Below are 10,192 nucleotides of genomic sequence, written 5' to 3' on the forward strand. Positions count from 1 at the left end.
CAATGGAGTTCTAATTTCCTACGTCACCCCCCGATTGACTCAACACAATCAAATAATAATCACAACCAAGTCAAGTTTTCAGTTCTTAGTTAGCTCGTTCTACCCTTGGGAAGGTTCTATTGGGTGGGGTGATCCTATATTTCCCATAAAGACCTGGAGGGTCGTTACACCAGATACTAGTTAAAACACCGTTCGTCCCTGAACGGACAAAGATGAGCACTCTAGGAAAAGTTACCTGACTCGGCAAAAAGCTGAGGATACTTGCTACGCATATCCGATTCTGTTTCCCGAGTAGCTTCCTCCACTGGGAGATTCTTCCGCTGAACCTTCACGAAGGCTATTTCCTTGGACCTCAACTTGCGAACATCCCTATCTAAGATAGCAACAGGCTCCTCCTCATACATCAAGTTCTCATCTAGCAGAATCGAATCCTAACAGATTATGTATGAACTATCGCCGTGGTACCTCTTCAACATCGAAACGTGAAATATCGGATGAACGCCTGATAGACCCGGAGGTAAAGCCAACTTATACGCTACCTCCCCACACGCTTGAGAACTTCAAATGGCCCAATGTACCTCGAGCTAAGCTTGCCCTTCTTCCCAAACCTCATCACACCCTTCATGGGTGAGACTTTCAACAACACTTTCTCTCCCTCTCCAAACTCAAGATCTCGGACCTTAGGGTCCGCATACTCCTTTTTCCTACTATGTGCTTCCAGAATCTTAGCTTGAATCATCTTCACCTTCTTTAAGGACTCTCTCAGAAGGTTCGTACTCCAAGGTCTCACCTCAAACGCATCAAACCACCCAATAGGAAACCTACACCTCCTCCCATACAACGCCTCAAATGGAGCCATGTCAATGCTCGAGTGGTAGCTATTATTATATGAAACTCGACCAATGGCAAGAATTGATCCCAATGACCACCAAAGTCTATCACACAAGCCCGAGCATATCTTCAAGAACCTGAATAGTTCGGTCGTACTGTCCGTCAGTCTGAGGGGGGAAAGCTGTACTAAGGTCTAGCCTAGTACCCAATTCCTCATGCAAATGTTCCCAAAATCGAGATGTGAAAGTTGTGCCTCTGTCGGACACGATAGAGATAGGAACCCCGTGTAGCCTAACCACCTCACGGATGTAGATCTTGGCTAATTTCTCCGCGACATAAGTTATCCGCACCGGAATAAAGTGGGCAGACTTATTTAACCTGTCAACAACAACCCAAATAGAATCAAACTTCCCTAACGTCTTTGGAATACCAACCATGAAATCCATTGCTATCCTTTCCCACTTCCACTCAGGAATGGGCATGCTCTGAAGTGTAACCCTAAGTTTCTGATGTTCACACTTCATCTGCCGGCGATTCAAACACTGAGCAATGAACTCCACTCTATCCCACTTCATCCTAGTCCACCAATAGTGTTGTCTCAAATCGCGATACATCTTAGTAGCGCCAGGATGAATGGAATACGTCGAATTGTGAGCCTCTGCCAGAATAGTCTTAATCCAATCACCCACACGTGGCACACAAACTTGCCCTTTTATCCACAGCACCCCCTCTTCGTCAATCACAGCCTCCTTGGCTTCACTACGCAACAATCACGAATTTTACGCAACTTAGCATCCTAAAAATGCTTAGCCTTAATCTTCTCCAGAAATGATGACCGAGCCTCAACACAAGCCAACACCCTGCCCGTGTTAGAAATATCCAGTCTCATAAAACTGTTAGCCAAGGTCTGAACCTCTCTAGCTAATGGACGCTCTGAAGAGATCAATCGAGCCAGACTTCCCATACTAGCCGACTTCCTGCTCAACGCGTCGGCCATCACATTTGTTTTACCAGGATGATACAGAATGGTGATTTTATAAGCTTTCAGCAGTTCCATCCATCTCCGCTGCCTAGAGTTCAAATCCCTCTGAGTGAACACATGCTGCAAACTGCGGTGGTCAGTGTACACCTCAAAATGGACACCATACAAGTAGCGCCTCCAGATTTTTAGCGCGAACACAACTGCTTCCAGTTCTAAGTCATGAGTAGGATAGTTCTTCTCATGCACTTTCAACTGCCGAGAAGCGTACGCAATCACCTTCTTTTTCTGCATCAAAATAGCACCCAAACCAGAACGTGAAGCATCACAATAAACAATAAAATCCTTGCCCTCCACGGGCAATGCTAGAATAGGTGTTGTAGTCAACAATGTCTTGAGCTTTTGAAAGCTCTCTTCAAACTCGTCGGACCACTGAAACAATACCTCGTTTTGAGTCAAACGGGTCAAATGAGAAGCAATGGAGGCGAACACCTTCACAAACCGACAATAATAGCTAGCCAGACCCATGAAACTACGGATTTCAGTCACTGATGTGGGCCTAGCCCATTCCCTGACTGCCTGGATTTTCTGCGGATCCACCATAATACCTTCCTTCGAAATTACATGCCCCAAGAAGGACACAGAAGAAAACCAAAATTCACACTTGGAGAACTTAGCATACAACTTCTTCTCCCGTAATACCCCAAGAGCAACCCTCAAATATTTCTCATGCTCCTCTTTACTTTTAGAATACACCAGGATATCATCAATGTTCACTATTACGAAAGAGTCTAAAAAGAGCTTAAAAACACTGTTCATCAAGTCCATTATCGCAGCTGGGGCATTTGTAAGCCCGAAAGACATAACCAAGAACTCATAGTGTCCATACCTGGTCCTCAAGGCTGGCTTAGGAACATCCTCTGCCCGAATCTTCAATTGGTGATGCCCTGACCTTAAGTCAATTTTAGAGAACACAGAAGCTCCCTGTAACTGATTAAACAAGTCACCAATATGGGGGATGGGGCTCTTGTTTCGGATAGTCACCTTATTCAATTGACGGTAATCAATACACATACGCGTAGACCTATCTTTCTTCTTAACAAACAACAGAGGAGCACCCCAAGGAGAGGCACTTGGGAGAATAAACCCCTTACTCAAACGATCTTGCAGTTGTTCTTTCAATTCCCTTAATTCTGCTAGCACTATCTTATAAGGTGGAATAGAGATAGGACGAGTCCCTGGGTCTAAATCAATTCGAAAATCAATGTCAAGGTCAGGTGGCATACCTGGCAAGTCCGCGGGGAACACATCCGCAAACTCGCGTACTACTGGAACCGAAACAATAGATGGAGTATCTGAGCTGGTATCACGGATATGTGCCAAATAAGCTAGACAATCTTTCTCCACTAGCTTCCTAGCACGAATGAAGGATATGACTTTCTTAGAGAGAGGACTAAGGTTACCCTTCCACTCAAGTCTTGGTCCCCGGGCATAGCTAAGGTAACAGTTTTAGAGTGACAATCAAGAATTGCATAATGCGGGGACAACCAACTCATGCCCAAATAATATCGAAATCTACCATGTCTAGGATCATCAGATTCGCCCAAGTACTTATCCCATAAATGTAAACGCGCAAGAAGGGTAAACTCTATCTACCACCACCGAATCCCCAATTGGAATAGATATATAAATAGGAGCATCAAGAGTATCACACATCATATCTAAAGCCACAGCAAAATATGAAGACACATATGAAAAAGTAGAACCCGGATCAAATAAAACAGAAGCCATCCGGTCATAAACTGAGATAGTACCTGTGATGACAGCATCGGAGGCCTTAGCCTCGGGTCTACCTGGGAAAGCGTACAAATGACCGCGCCCTCCAGTAGCTTGCGAACCACCGCGATTACCCTGTCCAGTCTGAGCTCCGCCCCTGCCGGGCTTCTGTCCTCCTCTGCCTGCCTGAGGACAACCTCGGTTAGGCTGAGCGCCACCCCTACTCGTGGTGTGGCCACCACGCCCTATCGGTGCACGGTCCTTACCTCATCGATCTGGTGCAAATGGAGCTTGGGGAGCCTGATACTGAGTCCCCTTTCCACCCTGTCTGAGTTTGGGGTAAAACCTCTTAATATGCCCTACCTCACCACACTCGTAACATGCACGGTCCAGCATAGGTCGCTAAACAGAAGCTGATGAAGCTGACCTGAAGACCGATAATTGGCCCCTGATGGGCCCCTAGCAGACACCTGCATAGCGGACTGAATTGGACGTCCTGCATACACCTGTGAACTCTGACCCCTCGAGAAGGAGTTGCTGAAATTCCCACCCCTTCGGGCTTTCTTCTCTATCTGCTTTGCATGACTCTCCAATCTAATCCCCTTAACAACACGGACATGCTCCACTACCTCCTGGAAAGAAGCCCCAATGGCTACAAGCGGAAGAGCTGATAGCTGAAGTCCAGTGTTCAATCCCTTTACGAAACGCCTGATCCTCTCCTTCTCATTAGGCAATAACTGAAGAGCATATCGAGACAAGGAATGGAAACGGGACTCGTAAACGGAAACGGGACTCGCAACGAACGAGTTTCCCTGATCAATATTAGCAAACTCATCCTTTCTTCTGTCCCTCAGAGTACACAGGACATACTTATCTAGGAACACTAAATAGAACTGAACCCAAGTCAACGGAGGTGACCCAGCTGGCCTACACTCCACATATGCCCCCCACCATAACTTGGCATCATCCAAGAACTGAAGTGTTACAAACTCAACCTCATACTTGTCCACAGCCCCCATCTTGTGCAGCCTCTCATGACAATCTATAATGAACTCGTACGCATCCTCTGACTCAGTACTATAGAAAATCGGAGGCTTCATTTTAGTGAACCTCCAAAATAAATCGTTTTCCTCACCAGTCATCACCGGTCCTGCAATTGGCCTCGGAAAAGCCTCAAAACTCGGAACTTCATCCAAGCGAGGTGCCACTGCTACGGCATGCTGAACTCCCGGAGCCTGAACTATATACGGACCTAGGGCTGCTATCCCTGCGCCTCTACCTACTGGAACGGCCGGTATAGCACCGGTCTGTGCTAACCCATGTAACCAATTCAGCACCTGCGCCATCGCATCTAGTATACCAGGAGCAGTTGCAGCCCCTGGGTGAACTGGTACTGCCGTTAGCTGAGCTGGTGCGGCTACATCTCCTGCGGCCTGATTAGGAGCCACTAAAGGCATGGGATCAACTGTTGGGACCCCGCCCCTAGCTGGTGCCGCCCCTCTACCTGCTCCTCTACCTCCACCTCTGTCTCTGGCTACTGCCGCGCATGTTCTTGCCATATGCGAGAGAATGAAGGATAGTCAGATACCAATTTAAATAATCCAGATACCAATTGGAATTAAGTAGCACGAAAGAAAGAAAGAAAAGAGAATTTTCCTAGTGTCCGGTAGACTTTCAAAGATAAATACAGACGTCTCTGTACTGATCCCCAAGACTCTACTAGACATGTCCTTGTATGACGAGAACGATGAACGTCTAAAGCTCTGATACCAACTCTGTCACAACCCAACCCGCCATGACCGGCACCCGCACTAACTCCTAGTGGGCGAACCAATTCATAAGCCATCTACTCATTCAAGTCCATTTTCATATTAATCAATTCAATCAGTTATTAACCATTCATGCGAAAGATAAATCAAAATTAAGTCATGCCATAGAATAATAAAATAATTACGGACGTCCTAACTATTACAACCCTAAAATTTGAAAGTCACCGTACAAGGACTCTAATCAAAAACATGTCTAAAGAATGTAGGCTGTCTAAATAAATGATCAACAATGTCTGGAAAAGAAATAGACATCGTAAAAGAAGATCTTCGAGAGGCCTGGCATGGATAAAAGCTCATCCTAAATTTGTCAACAAATGGCCTCAACGCTAGATATGAGGTCGGGTAGCAATCTCTGGATCACAATCTGCACTCAAAAGAATGCAGCAAGGTAGTATCTGTACAAACACTATGTACGGGTAGATATCATAGGCCGACTAAGATTAATATCATGCATACATCACAAAATCAATAAAATAGTCAAGCAAGTCAACAAAACATAATTAAATAACCCAACAGCAAGTCAACCAAGGATATTAACAATCAAGTCACCCAATGATATCAAGCGTCAAATCAACGGAAGCAAGCAACGGAAATAAGTCTACAAACAATAACATATACATGCTCTACACACATGCTAACTGATGTCATTGCTCAGTAGTCATGACATGAAGGGGACCCATGGTATCCATGTATCACTCATTCCGGACTCACTCCTCGGACCCGAGCTCACAACTAGGCCACATCCTCACCCCCGGTCAAATGTGCTTATTCATATCTAGGCCTCTTCCTTACCCCCGGTTAAATGAGCCTTTATATATATATATATATATATATATATATATATATATATATATATATATATATATATCCACATCTAGTGTCACATTATTTTCAATAATCAAATTATCATTTGTATCTCAATTCCACCAAGATGATCATATTAACTTCTCATCACAACACCATCAGCCTGCAAGTCCCAACACAATGAATAATGGCACGAAGCCCACATAATCACTCAATCAATGGCATATAGGAAATTCAACCACACACAATCATGTTTGAAGATTAGAAATGCTTTCTCCTATCAATTTCACAACACATACAATCAACTAATCAAAATATAACTCAAGTAGACCGTAACCTACCTCAAATTTAGAGCTGTGTAACGACCCGTTTGGTCGTTATAATTATTTTGGCACTTTTGCCCAGTTCCAAGCATTGATTAGCTCCCTTTTGACCTGAAAGGACCGTTAACACGCTTTTCGAGGCGTCTAGGCTGGATTCGGGCAACCTTGGTGAAAATATAGGCGTAAAAATGAAGTGGTTGACCCGAATTTGACTTTTGGGTAAACAAACCTTTTTTAAAATTTCGTCAATTTCGAGAGGTCTGGATAGTTGTTTAGAACTTGTGTGTGCATTTGATTCGGTTCCCAATGCATTCGGATGCATTTCGGGACATTGGATGGGAAATGGGAATTAAGGCATCGGTGGTTGACTCGGTCAACGAGACCTCCGTTGGGAATTTCGAGGCCGCAGGCGCGTTCGTAGAGCGTTTTTATGTGGGACTAAGTATCTGGTATGTGAGCAGATGGCCTCGGGAGTTAGTCGAAAAATCGGATCGAAAGAAAATATTAGGCCAAGGTTCTAGTGTCTGGTGCCCACTTTGGCGGCACCAGCACCGCAGGGGCGTAGCCTTGCAGCTGAAGCGGTCCCAGCCATTTTTTCTTGACCACTGAAGCGGTCAGGTGGCGGCGCCGCTGGGGCGGTCCAGTTACCGCTACAGCGGTGACGGGCAGTGACTGTGCATTTAATGAGTCTTAAATGAGTCTTAGACCCTCATTATTTCATATCTCGATATTGGGGCTTGGGAAGGCTGTTCTTGCAGACAAATTGAAGGAAATCTTGGAGGTAAAACCTTGTATAATCCTTTACTTCTCTTTAATCACAATCACATTAGACTTTCCCCTTCCCTTTTCAATCACTTAGAAATGAAATTTGAAGGAGGGTTTTGGGAGATTTTTCTCTAAGAGTATACTTGATAAATTGCTGATGTTAATTTTAAAATGTGATGAATCTAAGCTTAGTAATCATATATCTTTCACTTTAAGGTTGAATTTCGGATTTGGAGAATTAGGGTTCATACCCAATTTGGGGTTTTTTTTTACTAGAAATCAGATTAGGGGATAATTCTTAAGCTAAATCAATAATTAATGATGGGGTTATGATTATCTAGGATTCAATTTGGTATTTTACCTGTAAATTTCCCGTTTCGCCCTTGTGGGCCCGTTTCCTCAATTTATAGGGTTAAAATGGACCTAATTGATATCATAGCAATATTAGTATCATTTTCATGATTTCTAATTTAGAATTCGATTGTGCTTAGACTACTTTGGTTCTGAGCTTTAGAGAAAGGGTAAGGCGATAGAGTGACTTGTTGGTGTTGCAATTCGGCAGTCCAGGTAGGTTATGGTTTACCTTTGGTGAGACTTAGTATAGTGAATCACATATTTAGATTATGATGTCGGCGACAGCATGTGAACCTTCGGGTGTGAAGTTGGGATGGATATTGCCTTTGGTTGGGCCTTGATGTGTGTTGGGACTAGCCGCCCCGTTATATGTGTTTGATTGTTTAATTGTGTTAGCTTGGTGCCATGTGTAGTTGGTAGATAGAGAATGTCACTTGTTGTCCTGATTCGGATAGGATTGACATACCCGTTGTTGGTATTTGTACTTTGATACATTATTGGCGTACCCACTATTGGTACTTGAGTTATTGATATATGTTGGCATACCCATTGTTGGTATTGTGATGTGATATATTATTGGCGTACCCTGTTGAGGTACTTGTGATATTGAGCATTCTTGTTGATGATTGACATATGCATTGCACGCATTCTCTCATATTATCATGCATGGCCGATATCTGGTGATGATCTGGTATCGTTGATTGAGTAAAACTGATATTGATAAACTCTTTTACTTGAGTGATTGTGAAAAAGGCCGATGTCCGAAGATCCATTCCGGAATCGTTGTTCATATGAAACTGATACTTGATAAACTCTTTTACTTGAGTGATCGTGAGGAGGCCGATGTCCGAGGTTCAATTTCGGAATCGTTGATTTATGAAACTGATGTTTGACAACTCTTTTGAGTGATTGTGAGAAGGCCGATGTTCGATGGTTATATTCGAGCATCGTTGTGCATGGCCGATTTCGACGTTATCCCGAATTCGATTGTAGTGAATGGGCTTCGCGGGTCCCCCAGAGTGGTGCCGGTGAGTAACTAACCAAGGTCCCGTCTGTCTGTTTGGCTAAGATCCGGGATGGGTGGCACTCAGACTTCGCGAGTCATACTGGGTTGTGCTGCCGAGACGTCGATATTTCCGTCTGGAGTACATGTGTACATCTCATTTGCATAGCATGGCATGGCATCACATTCATACCATTATTACATTGCATTATGACTTGAGCGAGATGTCGTGATGACTGTATTGTGACGATTGTGTTGTTGATTCTATTGTGTTAATTGTTAAAGGATTAGAAATACTCAGACTTATTATATTGGGGTTAGATACTTACACATGTGTTGATGGATACTCGGTTATGATTATATTATTCCATACGTGATCGGTCTACTTGTTTATCTGCGTTATTTTCTGAATTGTGTTAACTATGCTTAGTCGGCCTATGATGCCTACCAATACTGTTGTTTGTACTGACCTGCACTTGCTGCATTATTTTATGAATGCAGAGTATCAGGCCGGATCTACTTCTCTGACTCGTGGCTGATCGACTCCTCAGCTTCTACTTGAGTTTTCCAGGGTAAGCATGGCGTCCGCTGACCTTGAAGACTCTTCTATTGTTTATCTCTTACTTTTCCTTCAAGACATGATTTGAGACATTTTATGTATTATTATTCAGACCGGAGTCATTCGTATTTAGATGCTCTTGTATGACCAGACCAGATACTGGGGTGGATTCATTTACTTCTGCACTTATCTATATTATATTACATTGTGAGACTTACGTCATTTACTTCTTTCGCTATTTTATTATATTTATTGATTGTGAACGTTGAGTTAAGGGTTCGCCTACCGAGGTGGGAATGGTAGGTGCCCGCATGACCTAGGCTAAAATGGGTCGTGACAAGCTGGAACAATGCAGATTACTCCGCTACAGCCTTTCCCTTCCGTAAAGCCTCGGAACTTTTAAAGTCTAGAAATTAGAATGTTCAATAAGTCATAATTACTCTAATCACGAAATCAATTCAAGAACACCCTTCCATTTAGCCCCATTCCAATAGGTGAATGATTTCTAGGTGTAAATCAACCTAACATTTGCCTTAGCAACCACCAATTATCAATTTATAAGGCTATTTAATCAAAATATCTATTACAAGCAGTTTCCATGGTCAAGCTACCATTTTTATGAAATCCTAAGTCTCAATTCGCTTAGTTCATGACTCTAATGGTTCAATTATTGATTAAAAGGTGATAACCCAAGCCATTAGATGATAAACACATGGTAACAATTATAACCCATCAATTATAGAAGGTCTATTAGGTTCTAGGGTTCTTATTTCTAATTCACCATTGTAGACCCATAAAAGGGATGATAATCATGAAGATGATAACGTAAGATGGAAGGAATAGTTGAGAATTACCTCTCAAGGTTATTGTTGCCATAACTTAGAAATTCGCCCTAGGTTCTTGTGGGGAACTGTTTTGGAGTTTTATGAATAGATAATTCGGAACTAAGTGTTTAAAAATCGACATTTT

This window comes from Lycium barbarum, chromosome 1, assembly GCF_019175385.1.
Source record: "Lycium barbarum isolate Lr01 chromosome 1, ASM1917538v2, whole genome shotgun sequence".
NCBI classification, from domain to species: Eukaryota; Viridiplantae; Streptophyta; class Magnoliopsida; order Solanales; family Solanaceae; genus Lycium; species Lycium barbarum.